Below are 17184 nucleotides of genomic sequence, written 5' to 3'. Positions count from 1 at the left end.
CACAAATTTTGTGTTGATATTGGTACAGTTTGCGGTGAGTTTAGCGCAGAAAACAATGGTGAGACTGGGAAAATGCATTCATCCGATTGCGACGCTGGTATTCAAAGTCACCACTTATTTCTTATCGAATTTCTTCAAGAAAACTAGCTGGCATTTTCTTTCGAAATTTTTAACCCAAGGCTAGGGTTATTTTGTGTTTCACTTCCTGTATTAACCAAAATTTTGTGTTGAAATGTCTCTCTATGAGGGACGATGGTGAAACGTGCCATCAATAATGCCAAACAGACGAGACAATCTGGCAAACATGCGTAAATGCGATCACCGCGGGAATATTAAACGGAAGAATTTAATTAATATTTCGCTTCGTTTTCGCCGACCTGTATTTCTATCACCTCGCCAAATACCTAGATCGAGAACATCTTCGGTTAGCGAGGAGAAGTTCGTTGGTCAATATAGCAAAATTCATTATGAGAGTATTACGCTCGGAGCAAAATGAATGCGTAGATTAAAAAAATAAAAACTGATCTTGTGAGGTACGTGATTCTGGATGAAGCGAAGGATGATCTTACATTGATCATAGTGCATTCCAGGCCTCACCTAATAGGCCTGTTGTAAACTTCAGCTGAGGTAAAAACAGGGTGTCTAGTATTTTTTAATTTTGAAAAATCCTGACATTTTACTGATTTTTCCTGATATTTTATAAAAACTTCGTGATTTTTTCATTTCGAAAATTCCTGATATTTTCCTAATTTTTCTCGACTCCTGGCACGGTAGGCAAAAAGGAGTAAGACTTTCTCCGCTGAGGAGATTCGCGTAAGAAGAATTCCTGATAAAACGTCCAATCTCCCTGATTTTCCTGATATTTTCCTGATCGACCAAAATTCCTGATATTTTCCGGGGTTTCCGGTTTTTTCTGATGCTAGACACCCTGAAAAAGAAGATTTGTTGGTAACAGCAGTTGGCTTTAAAATCACGATAAGCAATAGGCAAAACGATGATTTTCGACAGGAGAAAATGTGCGGCATGTTGAATTCAAAACCTTTACTTTCAACTCATTACATCCCCTAAAATGCAGCTAGGTGCGTTTCTGTTAACGTCGATCCATTGGGCCTGTTGCGAACTTTTGCCGGAGCAAAAATAAAAGTTGGTCTTAATCGAAAATGTCTCAAAAAACGTCGAGCGCATTAGCAAAGTCTGAAATGATCTCCTAACTTCACAATAGCCACTTGTTCGATGGAACGACTTCTCTAACAAAATGTTCATCTGCGCCGTAGTGCCGTCTTGGAAGCGAGAAGCTAAAAAAACCCGCAAATTTCTTACGCAGATTGTGAAGTTAGGAGTGCATTTCAGACTTTGCTAATGCGCTCATCGTGATTTTTGAGACATTTTCTGTAAGAGACAACTATTATTTTTGCTCCAGAAAAAGTTTGCAACAGGCCCATTCTACCGTGCTAGGTAAAAACGCCGTATGAACCTTCAGGCATTGCAAAATTTTCTCTGGCAAATCACTAATTTTCAGGAAACTCTATGAATATTTTTCTGCCAATTGCTCTGATAATTTGGTTTGTAATTTGATCTAGAGTGCCTGAAAATTTCGAGGAAAAATATTCACAATTTTCCTCAAAAATAAACAATTTATCGAAGGAAATCTGGCAACTCTCGAATGTTCATACGGTGTTATTCCTTACCACGGTAGTATTGGAAACGTAAGTAGCACGCAGATTCCATGCACAACGATTATTTCTTTCTCTGGGTGCACATCCTATCAGCCAATCGGAGAGCATTCGGAATGTTACAGTTTATTTCTATCGCCACTAGTGCGTTTATAATCAAAGTTTCCAATGTTTTCAGACAATTCGCTCACCCCATCAATCTCCATCGGGGCACTCGAGGATCCGATAAGTTAAGTAAATTGACGAAATTCTAAGAGTTATTCACCGGGATTCTATTAACCGTTGTAGGTGTACGGTAAAATTACTGCTCCGGAGTGGAGGAACGGTCTGAAAGTTCGCCTGAAGTTTAATATTACGACTGAAACGGAGATAATATTCCGCTACCACTTACCGTGGACTCACTGTCGTAAGGACGTTATTGGGCTTTCAGATGAGCTCTCTCGTCCGTAAAGTTCCGTGCGATTTGGGGCTCACGTAAAAATAAAGTCGCGCTCTTACGTGACCGGGGGACGTTATAGAGCACCCCGGGAACAAGGGAAACTTTTCCTATTGAGGGACTTAAAGGTCTGTAATAAAAAAAGCGAGACTTTTTATCTTCTGTCGTAAAACCTTGTCTCTCATCCATGAACGGTCGAATCCTATTATTATTAAAATGTAGCTTTGGAATATGAACACTTCTCTCGGCAATATTTAAATACGCCCATTTATGCGCTTTACACTGTGACAATGCAGAGGTTTTTGGGGCCGTTTATAAAATTCGTAACGCCGAATTTGGGATTTTTCGACCCACCCCTACTTTCCTTTCTTTTGATTTAAGCAAAAATCTGATTCAATCAAGAGTATTTTTTCTTGTCAATGTTTTCAAGAGTCTGGACTCTAGATCCAAATGTGTTTTTTTCCAGTGCTGCCTCTACGTTCAATAACTAATTTTAAACAATTTTGTTTGATTTTTTACAGATTCTTCGAGAAATGTACGGAATCGTTGACTTTGAGAAGTGATTTCAAAGTTGCGTATCCGCGCTCCGGGCGGGACGATGACAAAGAACAGAGCTCCAAAAAATATATCAGGTAGATATTTTGCGTATAATTTTATGGACCACATGATTTTTTTTTTTTCTCTTTAGTTTTCTCTTTGACAGAAAGCGGATGGATATTTTTTTCGATACTTGCAAAAAAAGGATAAAAGTCGGCTCTGGAAAAATAAACCTCATTTCGATTGAGTGGAAACCGTGTGTATTTTAAGTTGACGTATAGTGCAGTAATAATGATTTGAACAAATATTAAGGATGGTTCTAGGGTCACGCTTTCTGACAGCTACGCACCAGAAATAGGAATCGCTCAGAAAATATGAATTTTTGAACAAAAATTATGAATATTTTTCCTAAACATTTTCAGACTTTTTAGATAAAATTGCCAACGGAATCCTCCAAAAAAATCTGAGGACAAATATCACAAGTTTTCTTGAAAATCCATTGTTTCCGGAGGAAATCAGGCAACGCCTAATGGATCATACGGCGTCCTTCCTTAGTGCGGCAAAGTAGTGGAGGGGCAGTGCAGCCGTACTAAGGAAGAACGCCGTATGAACATTCGAGAGTTGCCAAATTTCCTTAGATCAAAAGTTCATTTTTGAGGTTAGTCATGAATATTTTTCCTTGAAATTTTCAGAAGTTTTAGATCAAATTACAAACAGAATTTTCTGAGAAATTGGAGGAAAAATATTCAAAAATGTTCTTGAAAATTAGTGTTATATCAAAGGAAATTTGGCAACGCCTGAAGGTTCATACGGCGTTTATCCTTAGCACGGCAGAGTGTACGGTTGGGCTGGGCTGGAAATTAGGACCCTATTAGCACGGCTGAAAATCCAATCCCGCCACCCAACCTAGAGCGGAGCCTCATTCAATGCAATTAATATTAAGTCGTTAATCTTATTTCGGTAATAACTTAGCACCATCCCGAATAATCATCGTTGCTTTTCCTCCGGAAGGAGCCCGTCTTGCCTCTTCCCGCGGCCGCTTTTCCAGGAAGTTTCGCGGGAATTTCTCGGAACCTGAAAAAAGGGCTCGAGAAATTGAAACTTGATATTTTCCGCGATTTATTCAAGCTCCGTGCCGTTCGGCGGGAAAGGAACTTTCGGCCCTTTATAATTCAAACTTTAATTAAAAGAATAGTAGTGCGGACGCTTTGGGGCGAGGTGTAATTAAAAGGGGCACTCTGAGCTAGAATTACGGTCGTTTGAAGTTGGTGCAAAAAACGTCGGTTTTTCGGATGAAGAAACGTAAAAATGACTTAAAATGTTTATTTAAGGTCAAGTGAGTACGAAAGTGAGATTTCTGTGCGAAATGTTCCTGATTTTCGTGTGTAACCAGATGAAAAGTTGGTGAAATTTTTAGTCAGAAACGACCAATATCCTTCTGGTAGATATTCAATTCGAAAGTGACAGTTGTTCAAGGTTAGGATGAAGTTTCGTCTCTTCGATTTGAGATCGTTGGAATCGGGTTCCAAGAAGAGGCGTCGTGATATTTATCTTCGATTTGGACTACATTTTGCAATTCGGAACTATAATTCCTGGCTCATCTGTAAAAACACTTATGTGCATAAGGAAACTAATGGTGCATACGTTGTTTCTAAACTATGCCAGATTTTGTAGCTCCGAATTGCAAAATGCAGTCCATTTATTCTAGGTTCGGCTTCAAATACAATAATGAAATTGAAGACCCCATACTTTTTTATTCACGTAAGAAGATAACGAAACACATTTTTTAGCTGGCGGCAAAAGGAGCTGAGAAGACGGCTAGATCCACGGTTCTTTTTTCTGCGATTACTGGAAAAAAAAAGTATCTGGGATTCGGGCTCCAGATTCTTGGAACTTTAAAAAGTCTGGACTATGAATCCAAGAGGCTTTTTTCCCCCAGCCACGATCCACGGCCAAAACCCGACCACATGTCTCTTTAACGAACCATTCCCCGAGATTATCACGACACCTAATCATTTCAAAACGATTTCATAACGACCAAAAATCAGAAATAGAAACGCACCGCCGTGTTAGGTGAAAACCCCGTATAAGCCGTCAGGTGTTGCCAAATTTGTTTATACAAATCACGAATTCTCAGAACAAACTGAGAATATTTCTTCTCCGATTTCCCAGAGGAAATTCGTTCGTAATTCGATTCAAAGAGTCTGAAAATTTCGAGGAAAAATATTTGTGACTTTTTTCAAAAACAAATATTTCCTGAGAGGAAATTTGGCAACATAGTAATGCTTATACGTCGTTTTTACTCAGCGCGGCAGCGTATACGGATCCGGCGCGGAAAACGAAAGAAAACATGGGAAACCGACGTCGTTGGGGCGAGGACGGGCGGGGCGGGTGAGGGGGGCGGCAGGGACCGGAGGGGGGCGGGGGGGAGCACATTCAAATCTGCGATCACGGAAGTGTTGGCTCGTCGAGGGGGGCCCTCAGGAGGGGGCCGAGGGGGAACGGGCGGCGGGGAGGGGGACGGGGGGATGCGAGCAGCGGGTTGTGTTTAACTTGGATCGGCGCCTACTGGGCCGACGGGCGTCGACCCCCTTATAGCCTCCGCGCCGTTGCCACCTTTCCGCGGAAATCCCTGGATTCTCCGCTGAGATCGAAAATGCGAATCTGAGATCCAGAGTGCTCATGTCGGGAGAGAACGGGCATGTCGGGATATCGTCTCCTTCCGGCCGAAGTATCGCAAGCGCCACGCGACGTTTCAAAATTCCCGCCGCCATTTCATTTTTGTACAGAGAAATGGACCAGTAGACAAGGTACGAATTTAAGCAATCAGATACGTGTTTCTTGACTAGAATTTTACCTAAGACACGATTCACACAACGAAAATTACTGAAACCAACTCCTAACGAAGATATTAACTTTTTTATTTCATATTGGTTACGAGGAATTTGAACTGCCCAATCACAAGAAACTCAAAGCTCTACGCGAGTCAAATCGCGCACTACAACGATTTCAGCAAGCTTCTCAATCGAGCAATGTTCATTTCCCACCATACGTTGTTCAAACTATATGCAACTTGCTGTAGCTGAGACAAAGCGTCAAGATTGATGTTGCCAGATTTTTATATCGCAGAGACCGTCATGATAACGTTTAGCGCGCGATGTGAGTCACGTAGAGCATTGAGTTTTCATGAGCCGGTGGTTTGAATTCACGCACGAAGAATCATTGAATATCTTCGGAAAGAATCGATTTTGGTAATTTTTTTTTTTGTGCGCATCCTGTTTTACGTGAAATTTTGGTTCAGAAAAATATATCAGAATGCTGAAATTCGTGCCTAGTCTAGTGGTCCATTGTGTAACGAATCTGTCCGAATATTTCACTGAATTTCCATTGTGCTGCCGACAGAATACGGTGAAATTTTCGAACCGATTCATCCAACAATTTCTCTGGAGCTCTTGGGGCCCAGAAGGGCACACAACCTTCTAACACAAAAAATATCCCTGCCAATCTTCAGATTTCAATGTCAAACCAAGATGGCCAAGAATGTTGATCAGTGAGTGTTCTTCCGCCAAAACGAGTGAACACAAGCAAAAACTAAGTGAAACATTTGCTTTACAAACGATAGGTCGTAACAACTGTAGTAATAAATCACTCTGAATAGTTTGAATTCATAGGTTGGCTGCCCTTTTGAGTCCTAAAAACTCCCTGTTCTAGCCTCAAAATTACCGACATCCCCGGCCCGTGCTATCCCTTTACAGGGACTCTATCATAGCCTGAAATGACCGTCTTTTCCTCGCAATCTGCCAACGTTGGCGGAAAACACTGCTGTTCGCGGAGCACATTTGAATAGAGAAAATGTACCACTCTCGGTTTCGGCCTGTCGGCTGGCCCTCTGCCACTCACCCTCGCCGGTTGCCTACCCGGCCGGGGGCACGCATCCCGAATTATTTTAATTTCTTCCCGCTGCCGATGGACGATCACCATTTTTATTTTTACTCCGACGGACCGATTTTTTGATAGAGCTTTCGCCTTCTGGCTCCCATCTCCTTCTCTCCAGGCTTGCCATGAGACTGGATCGCCTGACTTCGAAGACATATTTTATTTATGGTCCATCAATGTCAATTTTCAATATCATTTTGACGTACTCGAAATAATTATTCCGAATGTGCGCGAATTTCTCGCATCGGCGGATCCAGCAAATACGCAAAATTGTCTTTTCTCAATTTAAACCTATGGAAATGTATCGATTCTTAGAGGGGCCAGGTGCTCCGACAACAATCGATTATTTAACACAGGTTTAAATAGAGGAAATCCGGTGTTGCCAAATTACTGGATCCGCCTCTGATTTCTCGAGGGCCCCTTGCCACGTGGATGGAGATACGACGTTTCTACTAAAATTCAATTTTTAATTTTCCTCATGTATTTCTGATTTATCCTCATATTTGAGACGAGATTCCATGACTTTTTGCGCGAATAAATTGACACTAGTTCGATTTTAAAAATCGACATTTTTAGAGAAATTAATCAAATGTTTGAAACCTTTAGAATTTCCTGATCCATGACTGATTCCCCTCATTTTTTCTGATATTTTCCGGTTGTTACGTCCGGTAGACACCCAGTATAAGGAAGCGTACTTAAATGGACGAATAAAATATTCGAACATTTTTCTCGTGGTAGCAACTTTTAAAACTGAATTCCGACGATTTCGCTGGTGACGACGTAGCTTTGGAGTGACTCGGGGAGTTTGAAAAAGCATGATTGTGAAAAACGCCTCTTTAGCGATATGTGTGGTGATGTCAATTTGCCGCCTGAATTAATTGAAGTATAGCGGATAAAAATATTGCTTGTGATAGCGTGTTCATTTAAAAAATAAGAATTTGAAGTCGAAAATCGAGAAAATGAGTAGATTTTTTTGCATAGTATTTAAAAATATTGCTTGTGATAGCGTGTTCATTTAAAAAATAAAAATTTGAAGTCGAAAATTGAGAAAATGAGTAGATTTTTTTTTGCATAGTATTTAAACCTCCATAACCATCAAGAATGAAAATGAAGTGCGCATCAAAGTACGATGATTTAATTTTAGAGCTTCATGGTAAGGATTTTCGGAAATGTTTGAGTTCATACACCTCGATTTTCGTTTTTTCTGTGCTTTTTACATGCGTAGGATCACTGAAATGACAATTTCACCCTTTTATCACAGATATAGGCGGGTATATTAATCAAACCCATGCCCTTAGTTTTTTCCCCAATTTTTTCGGCATCGAATATGAGTGAAATCTGTCTCATCAGGTACTCGCTCATCAGTTTGGCGAAATTTCGTCGCCACCGACGGGATTCAAACTCAAGACCTGTCTCAATGACTTGAAAACACCGGCAGATGATGGCAACTGCGCGGACCATTAATCCTGCGTTCCGGGTGCAGGAGGAGGGGGTGGAGGTAGAGGCATAAAGGGCTAAAAATAAAATCACAGCCTGAAAATTTAACTTGGACGTCCAAGCTATCCAATGTCCGAAGCCACGTCTTGACGGGACAGCTGATTCAAAGTAGAAAGGGCACATTTAAATACGCGCCTATTGACTCCATTGGGGGATTCAACCCTTCTATTTTTCTTCAAGAGGATCTCACGTATCACGAATCACTTTTTGGGTGAAGGGCTTTGAGGGGTGACGCTTTTAAAATTCCGGGAATTTTATGAATGTGCTTTAAAATTTTGGAACCATCGATTGGTTGATCAATTATTATTTGCAATTATTGAAATAAAAGATCTGTACCTTGAAAGGACTTGAAAGCCGCAATTTGGTCGGATAGTCTTCTCAGTGGCGAAATATGACAATTCCCCATTTGAAACCATGGTAAAGAATCGATTATTAACGTGTTCTTTGCGAACACCCTGTTTATCGATCCTTTCCTATGGGTTTAAATGGCAAATCAATCGATCTATCGCAAAGCACGGTACATCACTGGTAAAGAATGCTGCCGTGCTAAGGAAGAACGCCGTAGGAACATTCGAGAGTTGCCACATTTCTTTCTATAAAATGTTTATTTTTTGGGGAAGGTGTGAATATTTTTCCTTGAAATTTTCACGAATTTTAGGTGAAATTGCGTACAAAATAATCTGAAAAATCGAAAGGTAAATACTCATAAATTTACCAGGAAATTCGTGTTTTATCAAAGGAAATTTGGCAACGCCAGAAGGTTCATACGGCGTCTTTCCTTACTGCCGTGCTAAGGAATAACGCCGTATGAACATTCGAGAGTTGCCAAATTTCCTTCGATAAAATGCTTATTTTTGAGGAAAGTTATGAATATTTTTCCTCGAGATTTTCAGGGACTTTAGGTAAACTTGCGAGCAAGATCATCTGAAAAATCGGAAGGAAAATATTTATAAGTTGACCATAAAATTCGTGATTTATCAAAGGAAATTTGGCAACGCCAGAAGGTCCATACGGCGTTTTTCCTTACCACGGCAGGATGGTCACTCGCCGGGTCACCGAAGTTCGGGCGCCATCTCCGCGCGCAGAGCAGCGCTAATTGCATTGACAGCCGCTGAACATCGCCTGGCAACACTTACGACCTCCAGCGTTGCCAGCTCGAGCCACCCACACTCCGGAAATCTTTCAATCCGGGTGGAAATTCGGCAATTCGAGGACAAACGTGGCATCCGCGCTGATTCGCTAGCCGCAATTCGCGTGATAAATTCGCGCGAGTGCGATTTTAACGCTCGGCACGGCGCGGCGGCCGCTGCACTGCCGCAAATGCAAACGCATCAAAACAAACATTGTGTCCGATAATACTGCCGTGCTGAGGAAAAACGCCGTATGAACCTTCAGGCGTTGCCAAATTTCCTAAGATAAAACACGAATTTCCTGGTAAACTTATGAATGTGTTCCTTTTAATTTTGCAGGTGATTTTTTCCGCAATTTCACGTGAAGCTCCTGAAAATTTCAAGGAAAAATAATCATGAGTTTCCCCAAAAACATACATTTTTTCGAAGGAAATTTGGCAACTTTTGAATGTTTGTGCGGCGTTTTTCCTTAGCACGGCAGAATAACCGTTAAATAAAACGACGACGAGAATCGAATATCAGGACCCGGGCGGGCGGCAAGGGGGCCACATTACGCTATCGATATTTCTCCAGTTGAGGCTATGGTAAAGAACCGATCTTTAAGGTGTTCACTGCGAACGCTCTGTTAATCGATCCTTTACCATGGGTTTGAATGGAAGATCAATCAATATATCGCAAAGCACGCCGCGCCACTGCGATGTTGCCAAGGGAACAACCGGTGTTTGTGAACAACGTGAATTCCAAAGTGCCCCAGTGTGTGTTTGAAAATTTATTCACCTTAAGCGGAATTTTTCACTTTTCCTCACGAGACAAGGGTTATATGTGAATCCGTAGTGGTTTGTCACCGGCGGCATGGGGGCCAGGGCCCCGGTACCAGGGACCCAGTGTCCCCCCTGCTTATGGCGGGCCTGCTTAAGCTTTCGAGTTGCGGGTTTGTTACGAGGCAGGGAGTAGGAACTCATGTTCCTTCACAGTTTTATTTCACACGAAACTTGCGAAAGTAGGGTTGACGAGTAAACGTCTAGATGCTTTCTTTCGGAGAAAGTTATTTCTAAAAGTTAAGAAAAATGAGGAGGGATAAGGCTATGCGTTGACTTTCTAGGAACCATCTTCCTCGTCAGGTACTTTAAAAGTGAAGATTTCAACCATAGCTAAAAAGGTATCAGATTCCTTGCAGCGTCCCCGTTTCCGACAAAATGTTGCACATTCTACGAACCTGCTTCCGAAAGATGAAAGATCTCCTTAGTTAACTTAAAAGTCGACCTCATGGACCCCCCAGTGTCTCTTTACCAATTATGAGTTTCCAAACTTCCAGCCATCTGATACCAGCACCTAGATTTCCTGGAATAAGAACGTAGTCGGTAGTCAGAACGTCTAAGGGTCACCACATCCCATACTTCATCGGTGCGACTATTTTCGATATTCATTCTGCCGTGTTAAGGTCCAGGTACACTCTCACCAGGGCCTCTCATTGGTCGCATTCTGAATGCGACCAATGAGAGGCCCAATTTGATGGCTCAATTTGATCGTGTAACTGGACCTATAAGGAAGAACGCCGCATGAACGTTCGAGTTGCCAAATTTCCCTTGATAAAACATGTATTTTTAATGACAATCATGCAAATTTTCCCTTGAATTCAGATATTTTAGATGAAAGTACATACAAAATTTTCTGAAAATTCCCACTCGTCATTCACAGCCGCAAACCGAGTTCAAATCCATGCTGCGGCAGTTCCGTTTTACATTTGCCTGTCATATTTTCACTCCGGCCAGAGCGCGAAATTCGCACCGAGCTTATTTCGCGCCGGATCCACGCACTCAGAGTAGCAGGTGGTCAAAATAGCAACTGAGTAAGCGTGAATTTCGCGCCGGGATTTTTAACAGTGCATTCATAAGTTTACCAGGAAATTCGTGTTTCATCGAAGAAAATTTGGCAACGCCTGAAGGTTCATACGACGTTTTTCCTTAGCACGGCAGAGTGTTGTCACGGCAACAGAGCCAGAGCGACGTCACAGTCGTCGTCGGGCGTCGATCATGCGTGGCCCGGGCGGGCGCAGACGTCGTCGCGACAATGACGCGACGCGGGCGATGCCGTGGGTCGCGTCGGCGGCGGTGGAGGCTGCGGCGGCGAGAGATCTTTACGGCCTTCGTTTATTGCCAATAAAACTCGAATTTGCGGCCGAATGCTGGATCCCGAGCCACCCGCTCCACGGCACCGGCCGACGCGACGTGACGTGTCTGCGAAAGCTCTCTTCGTTATACGCCCGCTGCCACAAACGCTCAGCGTCTCCCAGGAGCAGAGCCCTCACTGGAAAAAAAAAAAAAAAAAAAAAAAAAAAACACATTGGATCTAGAGTGCAGACTCTTGAAAACATTGAAAAGAAAAAGGACTCTTGATTCAATCAGGTTTAAGCTTAAATCAATAGGAAATCCGCTCAAATTAAGAGGCTTGGTTCTTGATTTAGGCAAAAATCCGATTGAATCAAGAGTATTTTTTCTTGTCGATGTTTTTAAGAGTCTGGACTCTAGATCCAATGTGTTTTTTTTTCCAGTGCTCGATGGATACAACTCTGAAAAAAAAAAACTGGACCGCGTTTAGCAGAAAAGAAACCAAGCCTCATCAGCTATTGCCAAATTTAATCGGGAAATTTAATTTTTTGAAAAAGGGCGTTCATGCGGATTTCTTTGAAAATTTTATGGAATTTGCCTCGTACTATGCAGAGCGAGCCCTCGATCAGTGTTCAAAACTCACAGGCGCAAACGCGCCAAATGCGCCTAAAAAATTGGTCATGGCGCCTAAAAAATGAAGGCTCTGCGCCAACGTGGTCCCTAAAAATTACCCCCTAAAAATGTGGATTTTCACTGGAAGTCACATAAAGAAAGAAAACAAATCTATTTGAATTGAAAAAACTCAAAATTTTCAGCACTACAAGTGAAAGCTTGCTTTTTCTATTCTTCACGATTTCATTCTTAGTGCTTTTGTCTTCCCCAAGTTACAGCTACTTACTAGTTCAGTTACGAAAACATATTGCGTCTAACTTTTCACCGAATGTACCGTAATAAACAGGCAAAAAGTCAATTTGGCCCCTAAAAAATCTTCAATGGCGCCTAAAAATCGGGCTTGATGCGCCACACGGCTCCTAAAACTCAAAGGTGAGTTTCGAACACTGCCCTCGATGGATACAACTCTGAAGAAACAAATTGAACCGCGTTTAGCAGAAAAGGAACCAAGCCACATCAGCTGTTGCTAAATCTAACCGGAAAATTTTATTTTTTGAAAGAGAACGTTTATGCGGATTCCTTTGAAAATTTTAAAGAATTTACCTCCTACAATGCTCAGAATGAATCCACTGAAACAGGGGCGGACTGGTAGTCGAAAAGTTAGGAGGCGACCTAAATGTGGGGGCCCCTCCTGTCGTTCGGGGGCCCCTCTAAGAAGGTCCGGGGGCCCTCCCCCGAAAAATTTTGAAAATTTCACACTTTATAAACGCAATTTTAAGCATTATTGGCGTTGGATTCTATAGTACTTGAACTTCAAAATATCCCATTCTCAGGATTCTTCGGGGGTCCCTTCATCACATAAGCTTTAGGCGACCTTTCATGTCTCTTAGAGACAAATTTTCAAGGATTTCAGGGCCTTTTAGTGACTGAGAAGGATGGGAAAATTACAACATTACGGGAAAAAAATGATGACTCGAAAAAAATTCGCCGCGGGGGCCCCTTCGGGACCTCCGCGGCAAATTGTTAGGAGGCGATCGCCTCCCCGCCCCCATGGCCAGTCCGCCCCTGCACTGAAATCTGCACAAGTTTTCTTGTAAAAAGTTAAACCGTCCGATTAAATTTGGCAGTAGCTGATGTGGCTTGGTCCTTCCCTGTTACTACAGAGTCTGTATGCATATCCGTCTCTGGTTCCTAACTCCGTTCGAAAGTTGAAAAAGCGCAAAGCATCAATGTTGATCCCACGGAGCCGCGGCGTCACATCTCGCGCCCGGAAACGAGCGGCTCCGAACGGCGGGATCGGGGGGCGAGAAGCCCCCCCCCCCCCCCCCCCGGGCTCCGTTATTACGGCTCGGAGTTACCGGGGCAGTCGGCTGACATAACCGTGGGCTCCGAGTTCTGCGAGCCGAAAGCGCGTATCCGCACCGCGGCACTCGGCGGGAGTTGGGCGGTTCTGTCTCGGCTCCCGACCGTGGAGTTGGCAGTCGACGCGATGGCGGTGGCGAGGCGCGAGGCACTTTCTCTTTTCCACATGCTCCTTGCTCTTTACTCGCTAAAACCGACCGCGCGGCGGCGTCCTCCGTCGAGAGCAGCTAGGAAGGGGGGGGGGGGGGTTTGCCGTGCCGATCGAGCTGAAGTGCTGTACTTCGTGTATGTACGTGGAGGATGAAGTTGCATGTGCACGGGACGAGTGGGTGGGCGTATGCTGAAAGGATGGCTGCGAATGACGCGATATTTTCAGTCGAGGAGGAGAATAAAAGGGAAGAAAAGAAGGAGTAGGGATGGAATAAGAAGTAAAGGAGGAAGAAGAAGAAGAGAGGAAAAAGAAGGGAGGAAGAGGAAAAATAGGAGAGAAAAAGAAGAGGAAAAAGAATAAAAAGAGGAGGAAAAATAGGAGAGAAAAAGAAGAGGAAGAGGAAGAAGAAGGGAGAAAGAAAAGGAAACGGAGGAAGAATATGAAGAAGAGAAATAAGAGGAAAAGGGGAAGGAGGAAAAAAGAAGATGAAGAAGAAGAAGAGGAGGAAGAAGAAAAAGAGGAGGGAAAAGAGATGGAAGAGGAAGAAAATGAAAAAGAGGAGGAAGAAGAAGAGGTAGAAGAAGGGAAGAAAAAGAAGGGAGGAAGAGGAAGAAAAAGAAGGAAAACAGAATAAAAGAGGAGGAAAGAGAGGAGAGAAAAAGAAGAGGAGGAAGAGGGAGGAATAAAAAGAAAAAGAAACGGGGAAGGAATGAAAAAGAAGAGGAGGAAGTAGAAGAAAAAGGGGGAGGAGGAAAAAAGAAGATGAAGAGGAAGAAGAAAAAGAGGAACGAAAAGAGGTGGAAGAGGAAGAAAAAGAAGAGGCGGAAGAAAAAAATGAGAAGGGGAGAAATACAGCGAGAGAAAGAATGAAAAGAGAGAGGATAGAAAGTGGAAGAAGATGAATTTTAAACAGCTCATTTTTTGAGAATATATAGGCGCAAATGACTAAGGTAACCTACAAAGTCCAAGCAAAGAGAATTTTCCGGAGTATTCAGAAAAATTTGTACATGCATTTACTCACAAATTAACCATTGCCCTTAAAATTGAAACTCGTTGAGACCAGTTGAAACGTACCTGAAACAAACGGGAAAAATTGGAAAAATTAGTACCAAATTTCAATTCAACAAAAGCAGTTTCAAAAGGTTGATGGAATCGATTGCTGATAATATGAAAATAAGGAAGTAAACGATACGACTACATTGAATTGAGAGTGGTGGTGGTATATAGATCCCTCGTAACATTATGACCCGCGGAAGATTTTTATGGGCAGCACCATACCAGGCGCGGTCCCCAGCGACCGCACTGCGTTAGGCGCAAGGCGTGAAGTATTCCTGCCTTCTTGAAGGCGCTAATATGCGGCGCGCGGCGACCGCACTGACGCACTGTGTTTGACGCAATGCGGGGTTCCTGCAGTCATGTAGGTGCTAATATGCGTTTCGCGCTAACAGGCGACCGCACTGTTTTTGGCGATATTAGAAACGACGATACAGCATTAGATTTGAAAAAAAAAAAAAATTGTAGAAATAAAGGAGAGAATTGAAGAATGGCTAAAATAGGCTGAGCTTATTTTCCGAAAAAAGCCTAAAAAAACCATAAAATCGCGATTATTTCTCCAGGAGCTCCAACAACCTATTTCGAAATTGTGGTTTTTAGTGTCTGGTAGTGCTCCTCTTGACATTCCAGCTCAAATTTTTATGTCAGGACCAACTTCGAGTTAAACCCCTTTCAGGAGCACCGTGCAGATGTCAAGCAGTGTTAACCAAAAATCCAGACGATGCAACGAGGCGAACCTACGGTAAACACTGCAGGATATCACTTGCGATGCCGTGTTACCGAAGAAAGTAGCAACTCCAAAATAATTATAGTTGAGGGAAAATGGGCCGAAATGTGTTAGAACTCCAGTCCTCGTAAATGTGAACACCATGGTCCAAAAGACTCATAGAAATTTTCTCGATGCTTAAGAATCAGAACCATCATGTCCATACTTCGCAGGCAATTGACAATAGCCGGATATTTGCAAGCCACAGGTGAATAAATGAAAAATCATACAATTCAGAAATAAGAGAACGAGTGCAGAGCATTGATTATTTTACCGTTTATGCGAATACACAATTTGCTCCTCGCAAAATATGATCTTAAACAACTGGCACACTCACAAGAGCGTATGACGAAAATCGACGGATAGGCAACTAAACTAGCTCTATAACAACGCGTAGAGTATCATAATAGATTGAAGGCGCTCCAACCCTTGACCATTCTGCCGTGCTGAGGAGGAACACCGCATGAACATTCGAGAGTTACCGGCTCTCATAAAATGTTTACTTTTACGGAAATTTATGAATATCTTCCCTTGAAACTTTTAGGAACTTTAGGTGAGATTGCGAACAAAATTATCTGATAAACTGGGAGGAAGATATTCGTAGGTTTTCTCGACAAAGCCTACCTTATCAATAGAAATTAGACAATGCTCGAAGGTTCATACGGCGCACGGTGGATTGAGTCAATAGGAGGGGTAGGACAAAATTTGGAAACTTTAAAAGCTTATAACTCCGTTTATATACAAAATCTTAAGGTTCTCAACGTGATTTCATTGCTTTCCTCGTGAATTTTTCTCCTACAAGCACCTCTTAAAATTACAATGTGCCGAAATAAACACCAAATTTGACGGTTTTAGTAAAAAATTTCATGTCCAACCTCTCTAATTGAATTGATCCACCGTGCAGCACTGGGAAAAAAAACACATTGGATCTAGAGTCCAGACTCTTGAAAACATTGACAAGAAAAAGGACTCTTGATTCAATCAGATTTAAGCTTAAATCAAAAGGAAATCCGCTCAAATTAAGAGGCTTGGTTCTTGAATTAAGCTTAAATCTGATTGAATCGAGAGTATTTTTTCTTGTCGATGATTTTTAAGAGTCTGGACTCTAGATCCAATGTGTTTTTTTCCAGTGAGCGTTTTTCCTTAGCACGGCGGAATTGAAGAAAATCCCAAGGTTTTTGCGAGCATGTCGGCCGAGGAAACCCGTGGGATATTTCAGAAATTTCAATTTTCCTAAAAACAGACAGCGCCATGCGTAGATAAGCAAATTTTTCGCGTGGATAGTAACAATGCTTCCAAAAAGGCAACTTGACGATTCTCCCCCTCCCCCCTTTCGAAAACACTCTTTTGGTTGCAAGCACAGGAATAAATCATTCTCTGCTCAGCATGAATAAAACATGAACGACCAGCGGCAAAGAAGCTTTTTATCTTCATTTGCCCGTTACGTTTTGCCATTTTTCTTGCACTTAAGTGGGGAAATGATAATAACACCGCATCGCTGGGCAAAAACCACTCATGTACTTGGAATTTTTATAGGATATAGTCGGTTTCCGATTCAGACTCGGGGCGCAGCGCAGCACAATGGGGCCCTTGCCACAATCAGCGTCCTTGCTAACCTCATTTTGCCATTTTTTCGTGGAAAGTTTTGGGTCGTTAGGATGAACGAACGTAAGTTACATTCCAAGGTTGCTAAATTGACTCGAACGATTCTATTATTTCACAGGAATGTAACAAAGCAATTTTTTTCCGAAATTCCTCTGATGTTTGCATGAGATCATAAGGAAAATCCGTGAAATTTTTGGTTGGAAATGATCAAGGTTCTCCTGGTAAAAATACAATTTGAGAGGGAAAATTTGACAACATTGGAATTTAGTTACGTTCTTCCGTGAAAGAAACGACGAGCCACCACAAAAAGACAATATA

The 17184-nt window shown here is 42.3% G+C and overlaps 1 long non-coding RNA gene across 1 annotated transcript in view; it reads left to right on the top strand.

Annotated features, from left to right (window-relative positions):
• The first annotated feature begins 2623 nt into the window (after positions 1-2623).
• The window catches only part of LOC109044676 (uncharacterized), a 28246-nt gene continuing 13685 nt past the window's right edge, over positions 2624-17184 (top strand). The window contains exon 1 of the long non-coding RNA XR_002010313.2: positions 2624-2741. This is a non-coding gene — a long non-coding RNA (uncharacterized lncRNA). The remainder of the gene's footprint in view (positions 2742-17184) is intronic.

The sequence above is a fragment of the Bemisia tabaci genome, chromosome 10 (assembly GCF_918797505.1).
Source record: "Bemisia tabaci chromosome 10, PGI_BMITA_v3".
Classification (NCBI taxonomy): domain Eukaryota; kingdom Metazoa; phylum Arthropoda; class Insecta; order Hemiptera; family Aleyrodidae; genus Bemisia; species Bemisia tabaci.
The sequence above is the reverse complement of the archived record's forward strand: the minus strand, read 5'-3'. Positions and strand labels throughout refer to the sequence as shown.